The 18,027-nt window shown below is 34.0% G+C and overlaps 1 long non-coding RNA gene across 1 annotated transcript in view; it reads left to right on the forward strand.

Moving 5' to 3' along the window:
* Positions 1 to 7,664: 7,664 nt before the first annotated feature.
* LOC140609119 (uncharacterized) overlaps positions 7,665 to 18,027 on the forward strand; it is a 55,082-nt gene continuing 44,719 nt past the window's right edge. The window contains exon 1 of the long non-coding RNA XR_012011075.1: positions 7,665 to 7,789. This is a non-coding gene — a long non-coding RNA (uncharacterized lncRNA). The remainder of the gene's footprint in view (positions 7,790 to 18,027) is intronic.

The following is an 18,027-nucleotide window of genomic DNA, read 5'->3' on the forward strand; positions in this document are numbered from 1 at the left end:
GTTGCTCCTAGGCTGGTCATTCTTTCTAGGCCTCTTTAGTGCACAGAACTAGAAATATATTAATACATAATATTTTAGAGATAAAATATTTATGAGTTCTTCCTGATACTTGCAAGTCAGAATCAGAATTACAGAGCTATTTATTGACATTCTTCTGTATTAACATCTGTATCTACTTTCTTCTGCAGTGAGAATCCTGATTCCCAAGGACCAAGAAAAATAATATAATTAGAATATCCTATAATTACTCACTTTAATCCACAACATATATACAGCAGTCTCAAAATAGCAATGCTAATACTACAAATGAAATTACTGATTCATTTTTAATATGCTGTTCTCATTCTTTACCCACATTTGTACAAATTATACTCTACCTTCTCTGAGCATATAGCCTTTTCTTACTGTTCTCTCTCTTGTTTCGTACTTACTTAGGCTTACTTGTACGAGTCATTATGTATTTAATGCTCACTATCAGGTCTTATGTTGGTGCTTTTCTGGACCTTTTGGGTTTCTAAGGCTTTTCCCCTACTGGATTCCTCAGGGAATTTTCATAAGACTAATATATAGCTCTTACATCCTGATAAGAGGTATCTATAACCTTTATACTCCAAAGTCAATTTTGCAAGATGTAGACTATTTGGGCTTACTTTTCCTTTCCTTGAGTATCTTAAATATTATGCATTTTCACCCAGTGTAAGATATCATCGTGTTAAAATCTAATCTAATTTTATTTCCCTTATAAGCCATGTGCCAAATGATTTTTTTCTATTGCTTTAAAATCCAGTGATGTTACTAGATTATATCTTTGTGTTAGTCATTGTAGGTCAATATTTTCATATTTGCTGTATACTATGTCATATGTAATACATTTCAAATTTTTATTTATTTCAGCTAAGTTTTCTGGGGAACAGTTTTTAGTATTTGTTTTGCTTCTTTAATTTGGTTTTCTTCTTCAGAGACTCTTATTATCTATGTATAGGATTGTCTTTGTTGTCAATGTCACTTTTTCTTGAGTTGATTCTTTCCTTATTTCTTTTCATTATTCATTTCTGTAATTTAATTTTTAATTTTTTGGGGTTCTGTGACCCCATTTTTGAATTCTTCTAGTTCTAATTTATGTATTTGTGTGTTTTACCTAATTTATTAACTTTTTGATTCTGAAATATATTATAGTTTTTATCTGTTCTTTGGGCATCTTTTTCTGACCTCTTTTCATTTTTTATTGAGGTGTTATTCTGCTTTTTATTCCCTTTTGTCTTATATTGACTTTCTATAGAATTTAATCTTAATACTTATCTGTTGTTAATTGTTATATGAAATTCTTTTTCATATACTTTTAATAGGAGGCATGGTTCAGGATAGCTGTTCCTAACACAGATTCTTTGAGCTCTGGTTCTCTTTTGATAATGTTCATGTTTTTAACAACATGTTTATAGTCATATTTCTTGATGTTTTTTAACTTTTGGCATTATCTATACCACCACTTTCAGTACCCTAACCCCTACCACATACATACTTATTTTTTGTCATCCACCTCTCTGTGTAGTTATAATTTTGATTAGTATAGTATTCAATATTTACATTATGATTGCTACAAAAACTCTATTCAAAGCTGAGTCATAAGGTGGAATATGATTTCTTTCCCTATGATGCATACTCTTTGTTTTCACTGAATTGGTATTTGTCTTTTTTTCCTCCACTTGCTTTGCTCTTCTACCCCAAGTCCTCCCTAGTTGTCTACTTTTCTTCTCAAAACATTAAAAACATGTCAGATATTCTGTCAATTTTGTCTCCTTCTGCCTTTCCCCCAGAGCTCTCTTATCTGTCTCCATCTGCACTGTTTTCTAAACAGACTGCACACCTGTCTTCCTCAGATATCTCCCTACCACTTGCATTAGTTTCTTAGAGATGCTGTAATAAAGTACCACAAATTTGGTGCTTTAAAAAACAGAAATTTATCCTTCCACAGTTCTGCAGCCTAGAAGTACAAAATCAATATGTTAACAGTGTTGTTTTTTTTTTCTGGGGTCTCTGAGGGAGATTTGTTCCATGCCTCTCTCCTTATTTCTGGTGGAAGTGAGCAATCCTTAGCATATCCTTATACATATTCTGTGTATCTGCATGTGTTCAACTTTCCCTGTATTTATTATAAGGGCATTTGTCATATCAGGAAAGGTGCACACTTCCTAAAGCATGCTCTTTCAGAAGCTTATTGGGGCCCATCCTAATCTAATATAACTTCATGTTTACTTGATTACATCTGCAAAAGACTCTATTTCCAAATAAGGTCATATTTGCAGGTTTTGGTGGTTAGAACTGTTTTTAGGAGGCACAGTTTAACCCATAACATCATCTTAGGATGCCCTTTTTACTCTTTCTTGAAGTGAAGTCCCTGTTACAATGATTTCATTTCCTCTTAGCCGACCCTTAACATTTGTGGATTACATCCTTCACTAGCTGCCTGAGAAAGGAAGCAACAGAAGTTTTAATTTTTCAGTTTTTAAAAGATCTTCTATATCATAAAAAGTCTTTATTCTTCTGTTTGAATAGCTATTTATTTGTTATGGTATTCTAGGTTGAAAATAATTTTTCCTTAGAATTTTGGAAGCATGTCTTTATTGCCTTCCAGCTTTTAATATTGCCTTGAAAAATTCAAGGCCATTCTGACTCTTGATCTTTTGTATGGGAACTGTTCTATTTTTCCTCTGGATACATTTAGTATCTTCTCTTTATACATAGTGTTCAGAAAATTACATGGTGATATGTCCTAATTTGTGCATCTATTTTCATCTATTGTACTGGGAGGTTGATGGCCCTTTCAAAATAGAAAATTACTCATTTATTTTTCAATTCTCAGAAATTTTCCTGGATTATATCTTTAATTCTCCCCTTTTGTTTTTTTTCTATTTTTTTCTCTCTGGAACCCCTATTATTTTGATGTTAGCCTTCTGGGCCAAATCTTTAATATCCTTTCTGTGTTTTTCTGCTACTTTTTATCTCAGGAAACTGAATTAGAAAATAGAGCAAGGACTCTGAATCTCCTTGATTTTATATGGTGATCTTACCCTCAACCATTTTTGGTACTTCCAAATCCATGATATTCTTTTTGGCTCTCTCCAGAGACTAGAGATCCACTCTTCTGCTAGAGGATGGGAGTGCTGGTTACCCAGAGAAGGGCATCCTGGGACCTAATTACATCTTAAACTTTAAACTATTCCTTTGTTTTTATTGCCCCAATTTTACTTCTACTTCCACTCAGTGTTGAACTTTTTGAGGGTTGTGCCATACAAAATGGGATACATATCAACTTTCCATAATGTTCACTGAGGATTTTGTTTTCTCACTTGTACTAACTCACTTACCACTTATCCTCCTACTTACATTTTGTTGGTATAGTATCTTTCCCCATTCCCATTGTTTTAATGGTATAATTTCTTTAAATATATTTCTTATGTCATTATTTTCACTTAAGAGAGAATGGAGTTAAATGTGTATATTCAATCTGCCATATTTGCCCTGGTGTTTCTCCTTTACTTTTTTCAAGGTGTGTTGGCATATCCAATAATTCTGTGAGAGATCCTTATCATTTTTAGGCAGGTATCCTTATCATTCAACAGGGAAACAGAGGCAGAAATAATGTGACAATTCTGTTGGAGTTCTGGACTTTAAGAGATTGATTTTCCACTTCTCCACACTGGTTGCAAACCAGGTAGGAACTGGGCAAAGAAAGAACAAAGAACATATTTAGATTATCATTCTTTTGTTATATCATGCTGATATTAACTATATCACTTCCCAAACATCTGTCCATGTATCCACTGCATCAAAACAGCATGAGGTGTTTACTAAATCTATATGATCTCAGATACCACAATAGACTTAATGAGTCAGAATCTTAGGGGAGGGCCTAGAATATTGTTTTTATTTTATGGTTCCTAGGTGCTGACATGCAGGAAGATTTGGAACCCACAGAATTGGAAGTACAGAATTGTACTTCCCTAAAAAATGACTCTTAGGACTTTTTGTGAACTTGGATTTTTTTCTCTGTGATTCATTTCTCCTTTAATTCTATTGTCAAATGGAAAGCAGAAAATGTTTCTAGTGTGTGACTTTAGCTTATCTTCTATATCTACTTATTAAGTCCCACAATAGCAATGGGTATTCAGGTATAATATATATTTTTAAAATTTTAATTATTTTTTTAAGAGAAAGAGAGAAAGGGTTTGTGTATGTGAGCTGAGGAAAGAGATAGAAGGAGAAGAAGAAAGAGAATCCTAAGCCGGCTCCACACAGGGTGGAGCCCAATGTGGGGCTTGATCCTGACCTGAGCCAAAATCAAGAGTCAGATGCTTAACTGACTGAACCACCCAGGTGCCTCAGGTATAATACTCTTCTAATTAAAGTTTGGAAGATAAGAGCCAAAGATTTTCAGTCTCATATGTAGAGTTGCTGCTCAGCACATATAGGATTTCTCAAGTAGGTTCTACCAATTAGGATATAGTTCATGAAGACCATTTATGACTGATTATCCATAGAGGCTGATAGTATTATAAGGTAATGGCTTTTGATCATAAGTGATTTTAGAAAAATTTTAATCTCAATGTGTTAGATGTCAAGTAAGTTGTGATATTTATTTAACTAAGAAATATATATTTGGTCTTCATTCCCATTTCTGGCACATGGCTTCTAAAACTCTTGGCAGTGAGGAAAGTGATGAAAGTGTCTTTTGTTATATTAATGATATGACTTTCGGACTGCATCTAAGGATTGGGATGATTTTCCGATAGAACCGACCAAGTGATTGAGGGGTTGGAATTCTCAGTCCCACACCCTGACCTTCGGGGAGAGTGGGGTTGAAATTGCCAACATCTGGTGATGTAATCAACCATACCTATGCCATGAAACCTCCATCAAAGCACAGAAACTTAAAGATTTAGATTTAGAGAGCTTCTGGGTTGGTGAACACACAAAGATGTGGTGAGAATGACATGCCTGAAGAGGGCCATGGAAAATCCTTGCCCTTTCACTATACCTTGTCCTATGCATCTCTTCTACCTGGCTGTTCCTGAGTTACAAGTTTTTATCATAAACTGGCAATCTAAGAAGTAAAATATTTCTCTGGGGTCTGTGAGCTGCTTTAGCAAATTAATTAAATACAAGAAGGGGTTGTGGAAGCCTCTGATTTATAGCTAGTCAGTCAGAAGCACAGGTAGCAATCTGGGCTTGTGACTGATGTCTGAAGTGGGTGAGGGGCAGTGTTGTGAAAGTGAGCCCTCATCATGAGGGATATGTCATTGTCTCCAGGTAGAGATTATCAGAACTAAGTCAATTTGTAGTATACCCAGCTGACGTGGGGGATCCCCTGTTCACACATTAGAATTGGGCTCAGAACTCTTTTAATGTCCCAGACTTTGAAGGGATCAAGATTCATTAACTTTCCCCTTATTTGGTACTGATTACTATAAATTTTAGGAAATGCAGAATAATGTGAGTGAAAACAAGGGTAGATATGAGATACTGTCAGTGGAAAGGGTGCATATTTTAATAAAAATGGTAATAGTTGTGTGTATCATACCCGAGGGCTAAGAAGAGAGCACACAACCTACATCTAGGTTGAGTAAAGGAAAAAGTAAAACTCTTGAGTGTTGAGGTGGTTTAAAATTTTTTCCCCTTAATTTTAGTGCAGTTGATTCACTCTGGAGATCATCTTTAGTTCTGTTAAAAAACTTTTTTGTCTTTCTGGAAGAATACAACACAAAAACCATGATGCATTGGAGATGAGAGGTGATCTGAAACGTTTCATTTAGACCAGGAGTTTGACAAATTTTTCTTAAGGGCCAGATAGTAAATATTTTAAGTTTGAAGGCTATGAGTTCTCTGTGGCAGCTACTCAACTTTGCAATTATGTGAAATTTACTATGGACAAAAGAGTAAACAAATCGGCATGGCTATGTTCTGATAACACTCTATTTATAAAAACAGGCAGTTGTCCAGAGTCCTAGTTTGCCAACTTTGCTTAGAGTCTTCTGAATACAAGGATCCTTTTTTCATGTACATGTATTTTCTTTTAGTCAGATGTAATTAACTTAAATCTAAGAATAATGCATTTGACTGAAAGAAATGGCTGAAAGAAAGCACCAGTCTTTTATATCAGATAAGAGAGAAGGTAAAAAAATTTGTTTCTAACCAAGTTTGCCTTAAGTTGCTAACAGGTTCTGAGACTACTACAAAAGTCATAAATTTTGTGATGGAGTATAATGCAGGGAATTACAACTAGCTTTGCCTATCTCCTTGGCTTTGAGATGATGTCTTGAATTTTTATCTAAAAAAAAAACAAAAACAAAAACAAAAACAAAAAACAAAACAAAACAAAAAAACCAAAACAAAACCTGGGACGCTTGGATGGCTCAGCGGATGGGCGCCTGCCTTCGGCACAGGTCCTGATCCTGGTATCCGGATCGAGTCCTGTGTCGGGCTCCCTGCGGGGAGCCTGCTTCTCTCTCTGCCTGTGTCTCTGCCTCTCTTTCTCAGTCTGTCTCTCTCATGAATAGATAAATAAATCTTAAAAAAAAAAAACACCCCCCCAGAAAACGAAAACCCAAAGCTCAAAAACATTAATGATGAATTAATGTTCTTTAGTAATAGTAGTTTTATCTAATATGTTATTCAAATGATTTAAAGGGAAGATAGCTTTAAAATTTAGTAATGAAGTTGTATTTTCCATTCTTGAGTCTTAAGACTATTTCAGTCAGTTTTAAAATTTTGTGGCAAGAAAATATTTTCAGGAGGAATCTAATCATCAATTTGCTACAGCTGAAACCAGCACAGCTGGTGGATGAGTGTTTTAATGTATTTCTAGATTAAGCAAGGCAGTTTAAAGAAAACATCATGCAAAAATTCAATCTGCTATGGGTTTAAAATAAAGTCTTCATCTGTGTTGCTGCAGAAAGAATAGCTACCTTATGTTTTGTCATATTGTAGTGGATTATCTTTAATGAAGCGTATATCCCCCAAAGCATTATTGTGATATTTTGTGTTTGTCTTGGTCTACACTGATGCAATGGTTTAGGTTTAGTGAACAGAAGAATGGATTTTACTCTTAGTAATGCCCTGGCAGGTTTTCTTTCCTGAAGTTGTAAATGAAAGCAATTCACACAACATTTAGAAGGAGACCTTTGCTATTGATTTCAATGGGCTCTCACAGCAATGGTAAGGCTAATGTCTTGGTTTCTGAAAAATTACAAGTTCTCACAAGGAAAATCCTTCATAATATATTTCTGAAAACCAGAGTGCACTATGATTCAAGTTTGAAAAGGAGAGAGAATATCTATTTATCTATCATGTACCTACCTATATATCTATTTAGTGTCTGCCTGTCTCCACTTATTTCCATCAGTTCTTTCTTATAAGAGCAGTAGCATATTGTCCCATAGTTCTGTATCTCACTTTGTCATTTAGCAATTTGTATACTATGAAAAATCAGCTGTGATTCTTTTGTCTCTCTTTGATAAGTAATGAATATGTTTCTCCCGTCTGCTTTTTCTTCCCATTACTTTGGTTTTCATAATTTTTACTAATAATTTCCTATTCATATTTTCATCAAATTTGTAAATATTTGGCTATTGTCTCTTAAAATGTTTCTTTTCTTTTTTTTTTTAAAGATTTTATTTATTTATTCATGAGAGACACAGAAAATGAGAGAGGCAGAGAGAGAGAAGCAGGCTTCATGCAAGGAGCCTGACATGGGACTCATCCTGGGAGTCCAGAATCATGCCCCGGACTGAAGGTAGGCCCTAAACCACTGAGCCACCCAGGGATCCCTCTTAAAATGTTTCTTCAGCCACATTCTCGCTTTCCTTCCGGGATTTCAAGTATATGCAAATTACGTGCTTAGTATTGTCTCAGATCTCAGACACTTGTCATTTTTTTCACTTTTTTCTGTTCTGATTTGGATACTAATTATTCAACTTGATTATTTTTCTTCTGCCACGTCTAGTGCACTATTAAGTTTACTGAATGCATTTATTATTTTATATTTTTGGTGCTAATATCTAAATTTATTATTTTTTGTTGATAATTTCTTTTTCCCCATCTATTGATGCATGTTTTCATCTTTTCCAGTCTGTTTTGGGAAACATTTATTATGGTTATTTTACTGTCCATATCAGATAATTCTAATATTCGGATTATCTCCAGGTCTGCTTCTATTGACTATTATCCTTCATTTTCTTCTTTCTTCACATATCTTGTAATATTTTATTGTATGTTAAATAGTATACGTAAAACAATATTAGAAATAAACATAAATATTTGCTCCCAAAAGAGGTAACTCCCTTCTCCTATAATGAAGTGTTCCTGCAGGGCTAAAATCAATCTAATTTGTAGTTGAGATAAGTCAGGTTTTGTTGTAGCTTTATTTTGGTTCAGTTCCTTTGAAAATATTTTGAGGGTGAGTTTACGATTTAATTTGGCTGTTTTTTTTGTTTTGTTTTGTTGCTCTATACAGAATGATTTCTCTTTATCCCAGAGCTCTATTAGGAAGAAACAAAGCTGTGAATATCTCCTCTCCTAAGAGTTGCTCATCACTTTCTGGAATTTATTGTTTTAGATTTCTTTGTATCTCCAGTTCTCTGGTAGTTTTTTTTTTTTTTTTTAATTATAGTTTAAATGGCTTGTTCTCCTTGTGAGGGTCAGGAGCAATGGTCTGTGTATTAGTCGGTTAGGTCCACCATAACAAGACCCACTGACTGCCAAACAACAGAAATTTATTTTCTCACTATTCTGGGACACAGAAGTCTAAGATCAAAGTGTTGGCAGGATCGGTTTCTTCTGAGTCCTTTCCCCTTGGCTTGCATATGTGTCTTTTACATTTTCTTCCCTCTCCGTGTGTCTGTGCCCTAAATTCCTCTTCTTTCTAATTCTTTAAATTAATAATTTTGTTATTTTATTTTTACTTTTTTGACTTTAAGTTCAAGTTAGTTAACATATAGTGTATTATTAGTTTCAAAGACAGAATTTAGTGATTCATCGTTGCATATAACATTCAGTGTTCATTACATCACGTGCTCTTCTTAATGCCCGTCACCCAATTTTCCCATCCTGCCACCCCCTCCCCTTCCAGCGACCCTCAGTTTGTTCCCTGTAGTTAACAATCTCATATGACTTGCCTCCCTCTCTGTTTTTATCTTATTTTATTTTCCCTTCCCTTCCTCTTTGTTTTGTTTCTTAAATTCCACATAAGGGAAATCATATGGTATTTGTCTTTCTCTGACTATTTTACCTAACTTGATACCCTCTAGTTCCATCCACATCATTGCAAATAGCAAAATTTCATTCCTTTTGATGGCTGAACTATATATATATATATATATATATATATATATATATATATATATGGACAATGGACATCTGGGCTCTTTCCATAGTTTGGCTATTGTGGACATTGCTGTTATTGACATTGGGGTGCATCTTCTTTGAATCACAATTTTGTATCCTTTGAATAAATACCTAGTAGTGCAATTCCTGGGTCATAGGGTAGTTCTATTTTTAACATTTTGAGGAATTAGGTTCCTTTCTAACAAGAATACCAGTCATTTTAGATTACGGTGCCACCCTGACTTCATTTTAACTCCTTTGCTCATTTAAAGACACTGTTTCTACATATGATCATGTTCTAAGATACTAGGAATTAAGATTTCAATAAATAAACTTTGGGACAAACACAGTTTGGTCCTTACCAGTCTCTTTGCAATCATTTATCAATCTTTTAATTTTAATCTTTCTGAATCACTTTTTTCTAGGTGATTCTTTTATGCACATCATAATATTAAATTTTACCTTGAGTACAAAAAGACAATATTTTTCTTTATTAAATAAGTTTACCAAATCCATATTTGTTGATATGACTGATAAATTTGACCCTAGGTTTATGATATTATAAACATATCACACATATGTTTGTTAGTAAATATGTATATATATGTGAGAAGAGAGCTTTTAACAATCACAATGATACCTGCTTTTTTCTTTTCTTTGTTTTCTTTTCTTTCTTTCTATTATGGATTTTTGGAATGTTTTAGAAGGTTTGTATTTTTGTTATAGTGCTAACTTTTACATTAATTCTCTTAAATAATATGAATAGTGCCCTTTATTTACCCTGTGACTATGATAAACAATAAGTTTAGACTAGAAGTTTTTCTTTTGTCTTCTCTTTTTTTCTTTTCAAACATCAAATTTTAGTCAATGGTATTAGCTTATTTGATGTTGATATTTGTACTTTCAAATATACCAAAGCTTTGTCAGTTAAATAGTGTTTTATTCTAAGCCATAGCTTTATGACAAAGTGAAGAAATTTGTTTCCTTCCTCTTTTCACTAAAGTTTTATTTTGTCCTATATTCACAGACTTTTAAATTTTTACTTATTTTTTTACTTATATATTATACAGCCGTAAAAAGTATGTGACCTTGCTATTTGCAGCAACAGGGGTGGACCTAGAGAGTATTATGCTAAATGAAGTAAGTCACACTGAGAAAGATAAATACCATGTGATTCCATTAATATGTGGAATCTAAGAAACAAAACGGATGAATAAACAAACAAAAAGCAGAATTAAACCTATAAATACAGAGGACAAGCTGACAGTTGCTGGAGGGAAGGGGGTGGAGGTATGGCAAAATAGGTAAAGGGGAGTGGGAGATACAGGCTTTCAATTATGGAATGAATAAGTCATAGGAAAGAGAATATAGTCAATTATATTATAATGGCATTGCATGGTTACAGATGGTAGCTACACTCATGATAAGAATAGCAGAAGGAGTAGAGATGTTGAATTACTATGTCATACACCTGAAACTAGTGTTACACTGTGTGTCAACTACACTCAAGTAAAAAAATAAAAAAGATATTTTACAGTATTTGTCCATTGTGTCTGGCTTATTTAATTTAGCATAATGTCCACCAGGTTCATCCGTATTGCTACAAATGACAGGATTTCCTTCCATTTTAAGATGTCTGGTATTCCATTGTATATGCATACAACTTTTTAAAAATTCATCTCTCAATGGACATGTAGGTGCTTCTGTGTCTTGGCTATCGTTAGTAATGCTTCAGTGAAAATGAAAGGCCAAACATCTCTCTGAGATACTGATTTCAACTCCTTTGGATGTGTATATTCAGAAGTGGGAATACTGGATCATGTCATTGATATATTTTTAATTTTTTGAGGAAACTCCATATTGTTTTACATAGTGGCTGCATCAATTTACACTACCACTAACAATGTACAAGGGATCCCTTTCTTCACATTCTTGCCAATATTTGATACTTGGAATTATTTCAGGCTTCTTAAATTTGTTAAGACTTGTTTTGTAACCTAGCATGTGATCTATCCTGGAATAAGTTACATGTGTGCTTGAGAAGAATATATATCCTACTGCCATTAGGTGGAATGTTGTATATTTGTTGATCATTTTGATCTATAGTGTTCAAATGTGCTGTTTCTTTACTGATTTTCTTCCTTGATGATCTGTGCATTCCTCTGAATGGGGCATTGAAGTCTCCTACTGTTATTGCACTGCAATTTCTCCCTTTGTATCAATGTTTTCTTTATATACTTAGATGCTCTGATGTTGGGTTCATATATATTTATAATTATTCTGCCTTTCTGGTGGATTGCCCCTTTTATCATTATGTAATTACCTTCTTTACATAGAATCTATTTTATCTGTTATAAGTATAACCATCCTTGCTTTCTTTCAGTTACTGTTTGCATGGAGTATCTTTTTTCATCTTTTTGGTGTCAGCATAGTTGTGTCCTTAAATCTAAAGTGGGTCTCTTGGGGTGCCTGGTTGGCTCAGTTGGTTAAGTGTCTGACTCTTGATTTCAGCTCAGGTCATGATCTCAGTGTCATGAGATTGAGCCCTGTGTTGGGCTCTGCACTCAGTGTGGAGTTTGCTTGAGATTCCCTTTACCTCTCCCTCCCTTTCTGCCATTCTCCACCTCCGCCACTTCACTGTCTCTCTCTTGTTCTTTCTCTATGAATGAATGAATGAATGAATGAATAAATAAATAATAAATAAATAAATAAATAAATAAATAAATAAATAAATAAAGTAGGTCTCTTATAGACAGCATGTCTTTGGATCTTGTTTTATCAAATCCATTCAGCTACTCAATGTCTTTTAATTGATAAGTTTAATTCATTTATATTTAAAGTAATTATTGTAAGGACTTATTCTTGCCCTTTTGTTATTGTTTTGTCTATTTTGCAGTTCTTTTGTTCCCCACTTCCTTTTTTGATATCCTTCCTTGTGATTCAATGATTTCAATTTTTTCTCTAACTTGTTTGTATTATTATAGGTTTTCACTTTGTATTTACAATACGTTTTTTCGTCAATAGTATGAGACTTGCATTAAAATTCTTATCGTAAGTCTCACTTAAACTGATGAAAATTTAACTTCAATTGCTTACAAAATTCTACAAGTTCTCTCAGAGTGAAAATTCATTCCTGTGCAATGAGTAGCCTCTAGTCAGCTGATAATTTATATTCTAAAACAAATTTTTAAAATCCTATACCTTACTCTTGTACATAAAATAGAATTAAAGGTTAAAACTATAAAATCAAGCATGTGAAAGACATATGTCAATTTATATGTCATCTGATATATAAAATAAATATGAACTTTTATTTTTGTTTTATTCAAAGATACCCTATACACATTTACTCCTCCCTCCACTTTATGATTTTGATGTCAGAATTTGCTCTTTTTCCTACTGTGTATTCCTTAGGTTTTTTAGGTTTCATGAATTTAGTTGTCCATTTCTCTTTTTAGATTTGGGAAGTTTTTAGCTTTTATTTATTTAAGTAAGATTGTGCCCCTTTCTTGTTGTGTTGTCTATGCCATCAAGGACTTTGATAATATGCATGTTAATTATTTTGATGGTATCCTTCTTGCACTCTATTTCATAATTTTTCTTTTTGTTCCTCTGAATGTAATTTCAAATTATTTGTCTTTAACCTCACTCATTCATTCTTTTGCTTGCTCAAGTGTGTGGTTGAAGCTCTATATTGAATTTTTCAGTTTAGTCATTGTATTCTGTAGCTCCATAATTTCTGTTTGGTTTTTCTTTAAGGTTTCTATCTCTTTGTTGAATTTCTCATTTTACTTATATATTGTTTCCTTGATTTTATTTCACTAAATATCTGTGTTTATATGTAGCTCCCTGATCTTTAAGGAAATTATCTTTAATTCTTTTCAGGTATTTCACAGATCTCCATTTCTTTAGATTTTATTATTAGAGCTTTATTTTGTTCCTGTAATAGTTTCAGGGCTCTCTGATTTTTCATGATCTTTGTAGCCTTATTTTGATAACTATACACTTAAAAAAATAATTTTTTTTTCAACAATCTGTACCTACTGGCTTTGGCAGGGCAAAACCTTCACCAGTTCACCCAGTCAGAAATTCTTCCTAGGCCAGCTGGTAGAGTACATGTGTGGGCCTGCTGCTAGTGTCTGCAGGGTAAGCAGGTCTTGTGTTGGTGTCTGCCAATGGATGGCATGGTGCCGGGGTTCCCAAGAATGTCTGATGTTAGGGTCTGTGGGGGGACCAGGTGCTAATGTCTATTAATGGGTCTGTGGGGGTTGGCCTGGAGCTTAGGGCTTTGGTCAAACTGGATGCTCATTTTGCACACTTTTCCCAATCAGAGAACTCTCAGGCCAAGAGGATCTCTTTTGGCCCTGCACTATGCACTTTTGAAGAAATAATACAGATAAAATGAAACTAACTTTCTCAGTATCTTTTCAGTGCATCTCTTCTCATTTCTGTACTCTTGTTTGCTGGAATCTCTCACTTAATTCCAATGCTCTTATGAAAATATTTTTGTTTATGTCTGGTTGTCAAAAAGGTATTTCTCTGGAAGCATGAAGGATGGAACCTTCTATCCTTCCATCTTGCTGACATCACTCTATTTTTGCTATTTTTATATTGCCAGATCATATTTAACACTTGCATGTTATTCCTTCATGCTAACCCCAAATTTTAGTCTCAATTTTATTGTTGAATATAATTATTGTGCATCATAATTCCTTTTAGCAAAGTTTCTCCAATAATTTCATCATTGTATATAGATTATTCTATAATATTGTACTAATATTGTCCCAAGGAAGGACAATTGGTGAAATAGTCTCTTGGTTCCTTAATGTTCAGAAGACCATTGCCTGTATACTTTAAGGAAAGTTTAGGTGAAAATAAAACGTTCATCTCATATTTTCTTTTTTTTTGAGTAACTTGTAGGTGTTTCTCACTGTTTCTTGATACTGATGTTGCAGTGAGAAATTTGATGCCACTTTGATTTTCTATCATTTATCCATGTCTTGATTTGTTTGCTAAATTTCCAAGTAATATTTCTGCTTGATTTCTAATAATTTTACTGGGAAATAGCTTGGTGTTAGTTTGGATGTTTTCCCAAGTACATAGTGTACCATTTCAGATATATGTTCTTCATTCAATTCCTTATTATTATTGTTGTTATTATTATTAATGCACAGATAATTTTCTTAAAGTTTCAAATATTTCTTTATTCCATGATTTTTATTGATTTTTATTTTTAATTTTAGGGATTTAAATGCATGTTGGATCTCCTTTGCTTCTCTTTTATGTTTATCTACTACCCTTGAAAACTTTCTTCTCTTTTTCAATATATGTTTTATTTTATTCACATTTCTCTTTTTTATATTCTGTCAATTAGTGATTTTTTTCTGTGGTGTCTATTTTCTGTTGTGGTCTTTATAATTTTGTCTTTATTTCTAACTTTTTTCAGTTTCTTTTTTGAGTTCTGCATATCCTTCTCTTTTATGGTTCTTTCTTCTCTGAGTCCTTTATTTCTGTTTTGTATTCTTCTGTAACTGCTATTGCTTCCTGACTGGGTTATTTTTAAGTTTATTTGGGAATATTATATTAAAATTTTCATCTGCTTCAAAACAAAAATTTTTGAAGAGTTTTCATCAGTTGTAAAATTTAGTTGCTTATTTTCATCATCTGCTTATATGGAACCAGACCAAATTTATTTCATGTTATGCATTTTGAATTGGATAGATTTTCCTGAACTGGTGATGAGAGGTTATTTTAGGATAAATTTGAATTGGAAAGGGGCTTTATTTAAGGCTTCTCTCCTCTGTAGCTAGAGTTAGGTATTGAAAATATGACTCTCCTTCTGGGTCACTGGCCCTCAGAGCCTGATATGATTTAGCAAGGATCCTGCCTTTATTTTTGTTTTTCCCACATCTCCCCAAGCCTTTAACTGACAAGGTGAGGGACTTCCTATGTGAGTTATTTGGCAACATTAATCAAGATTTTCTATCTCTTTACTGTTCTTATGACCTTAGCAATTATATCCTGTTTATTTGGGGAGCTGCTATAGAAGTTTCTGTTTACTGTAAGGCCTTCTCCTTCTGAAAGTAGTTATTTGTGGGAAATTTCTGAGACCTTTCTGGCCCAAGACTGTTGGCCCACTTCCTATTTTGCCCCAAAGCCCCTTTCCTCTTCCTCTACTTCTGTCCTGGTTGGTTTTGTCTTAAGTAGTACTTATGCAGAATCTGGAGTTTATTGATATTTTGTTTCCTAGTTTGAAGCAGATGGCCATCTGCCCACCAGGAAGTGAACTCTCACTAGACATCAGATCTGTCAACATTTTGGTCTTGAACTTTCCAGGCTTCAGAACTTGAGAAATAAATATTTGCTATTTAAACCATCCAATCCAGTATTCTCCCCCTTTCTTTTTAAAAAGATTTTATTTATTTATTCATGAGAGACACAGAGACAGAGAAAGAGATATAGGAAGAGGGAGAAGCAGGCTCCCTGTGGGAAACCCAATGTGAGACTCAATCCTAGGACCCCGTGATTAGGACCTGAGCCGAAGGCAGATGCTCAACCACTGAGCCACCCAGGTACCTCCCACTTTTTTCCCAATCCAGTATTCTCTTATATCAGCCCAAATTAATTAAGATAGGGTTTAATAGCAAATGGTGAGTCAAACAATCTATTTGCAGTCTTCCTATACTTGCTGCTTGATTTGATATGGTGTTTGACCTTTAGCCCTTAAAAAAAATTTTTTTTTTCAAAGATTTTATTTATTTGTTCATGAGACAGAGAGATGGAGGCAGAGGAGAGCCAGGCTCCCTGTGGAGCAGGTAGCCTGATGCAGGACTTGATCCCAGGGACCTGGGATCATGATCTGAGCCAAAGGCAGAAACTTAACTGACTGAGCCACCCAGATGCCCCAGTTCTCTGAAAATTTTATTAAAAATTAAAACGTTGAGATACATTGCTTTATTGTGTCAAATGACTGACACTGATAAAACTATTCTGAAAATAAAAATGTATAATATTGTAATTTTAGAGACATGTATAGACATTAAAGTCAGATAGAACACCTGGGCTTCAATTCCAGCTCCATCATTTACTGCATGACCTTGGGCAAATTAATTAACCTCTCTGAGTTCAATTTCCTCATTTGTAAAATGAGGATAATAATGCCTATATCCTGTATTATTAAGATTAATGAGATCGCTGATATCACAGTGCATAGTAGCTCTTTTGGGCTTTGTGATTTAATCAGTGACAGAGATCTTGCTGAATTTTCTTTGCAGATTTTAACCATGGTGACATAGACACCATAAACACTGGGTGTATTATTTCAAATGTTTATTGAATGACTTTGCAATGCTAGGGTACCATTGTAGGTGATGATGATACAGCAGTGAATCAAAATATATAAAAATCTCTGCACTCATAGAGCTTACACCTCTAGGATTGTATTTATCAAAACTTTTCTTGTAAATATATATAGTTATTGGCCTACATAACTAAAAATATGCAATATGCAGACACAACTGGATCTATGCCCTCAAATTATATTATGTTTCTTCCATATTTTAGTTTTTCTCTCTACTAAATTGAGTTTATTTATAGGCTAACTCTCCTCACATCATTGAAAAGATTACTGTCAGCAGCTTTAAGTTTTAGGGTTCATATACTTAGTAGCCTCAGAGGAACCTCATATATGGCCTCTGATGGGCTCTCCTTGGGACATGTACCTTCTTTGAACCATTTTATGAGGCATGGAATACTTTGATTTGTTCTGGCTGTGGTTCCCTTCCTGCACCTGGAGCGCAAAAAGAAATAGAAGAGTTGAGGGTGTGTTTTCACTTCAACCTCATGAAATTAATTTCCAATAAGAAATCAGGTTTCATTTTGGAGAAACCTTGAGCAAGACTGTCAAATGGTTATAGTTTAGTTTAAGTACTAAACCATGTGTATCAAAGTTAGAGTGGATTAATAGAGTAATTTATTTACTTATTATTTTTTTAGGTTTTATTTTTCAACAGAGAAAGAACACAAGCAGGGGGGAGCAGCAGGCAGAGGGAGAGGGAGGAGCAGTTTCCTTGCCAAGCAAGTAGGGGGTCCTATGCAGGGCTTGAACCCGGGACCCTGGGATCATGACCTAAGCTGAAGGCAGACACTTAACCAACTGAGCCACCCAGGCACCTGACAGAGTAATTTGTATCAGGACTCTGAAACTCTTGATGCTAATTCTTTGGCAGATGTCAGTGGAGTTCTAATTATAACTTTCTTCTTAAAAACTTTAAGACTATTTTTTTAAAATGAAAGATTGAATAAGGTAAACTAACATTATTTTTATGAAGGAATAAAGATAGTGAGTGAATGATACTTTTAGATTAATTCATGAGTGTAATTGCTCTTTCTTGGGACAATTACTTTCATAAATCGACATAGTTTTCACACGTTTATTTGTATGTGTGGTTTATTGGAAGATATTTGAACATGGGTATCCACGATCTATTTCTGGTTAAATAAAATTGTATGACTTTAAGTAAGTCAGCTTTTCTGGGTCTTTTATTATATGCAAGATGGAAAGACTCTACTGGACTACAAATTAATTTATTTAGCACATCATGTGTTGGCTACCTATTATCAATCTGGACCTGTATGGTTGGGCATACA

This window comes from Canis lupus, chromosome 18 (genome assembly GCF_048164855.1).
Source record: "Canis lupus baileyi chromosome 18, mCanLup2.hap1, whole genome shotgun sequence".
In the NCBI taxonomy this organism is placed as follows: domain Eukaryota; kingdom Metazoa; phylum Chordata; class Mammalia; order Carnivora; family Canidae; genus Canis; species Canis lupus.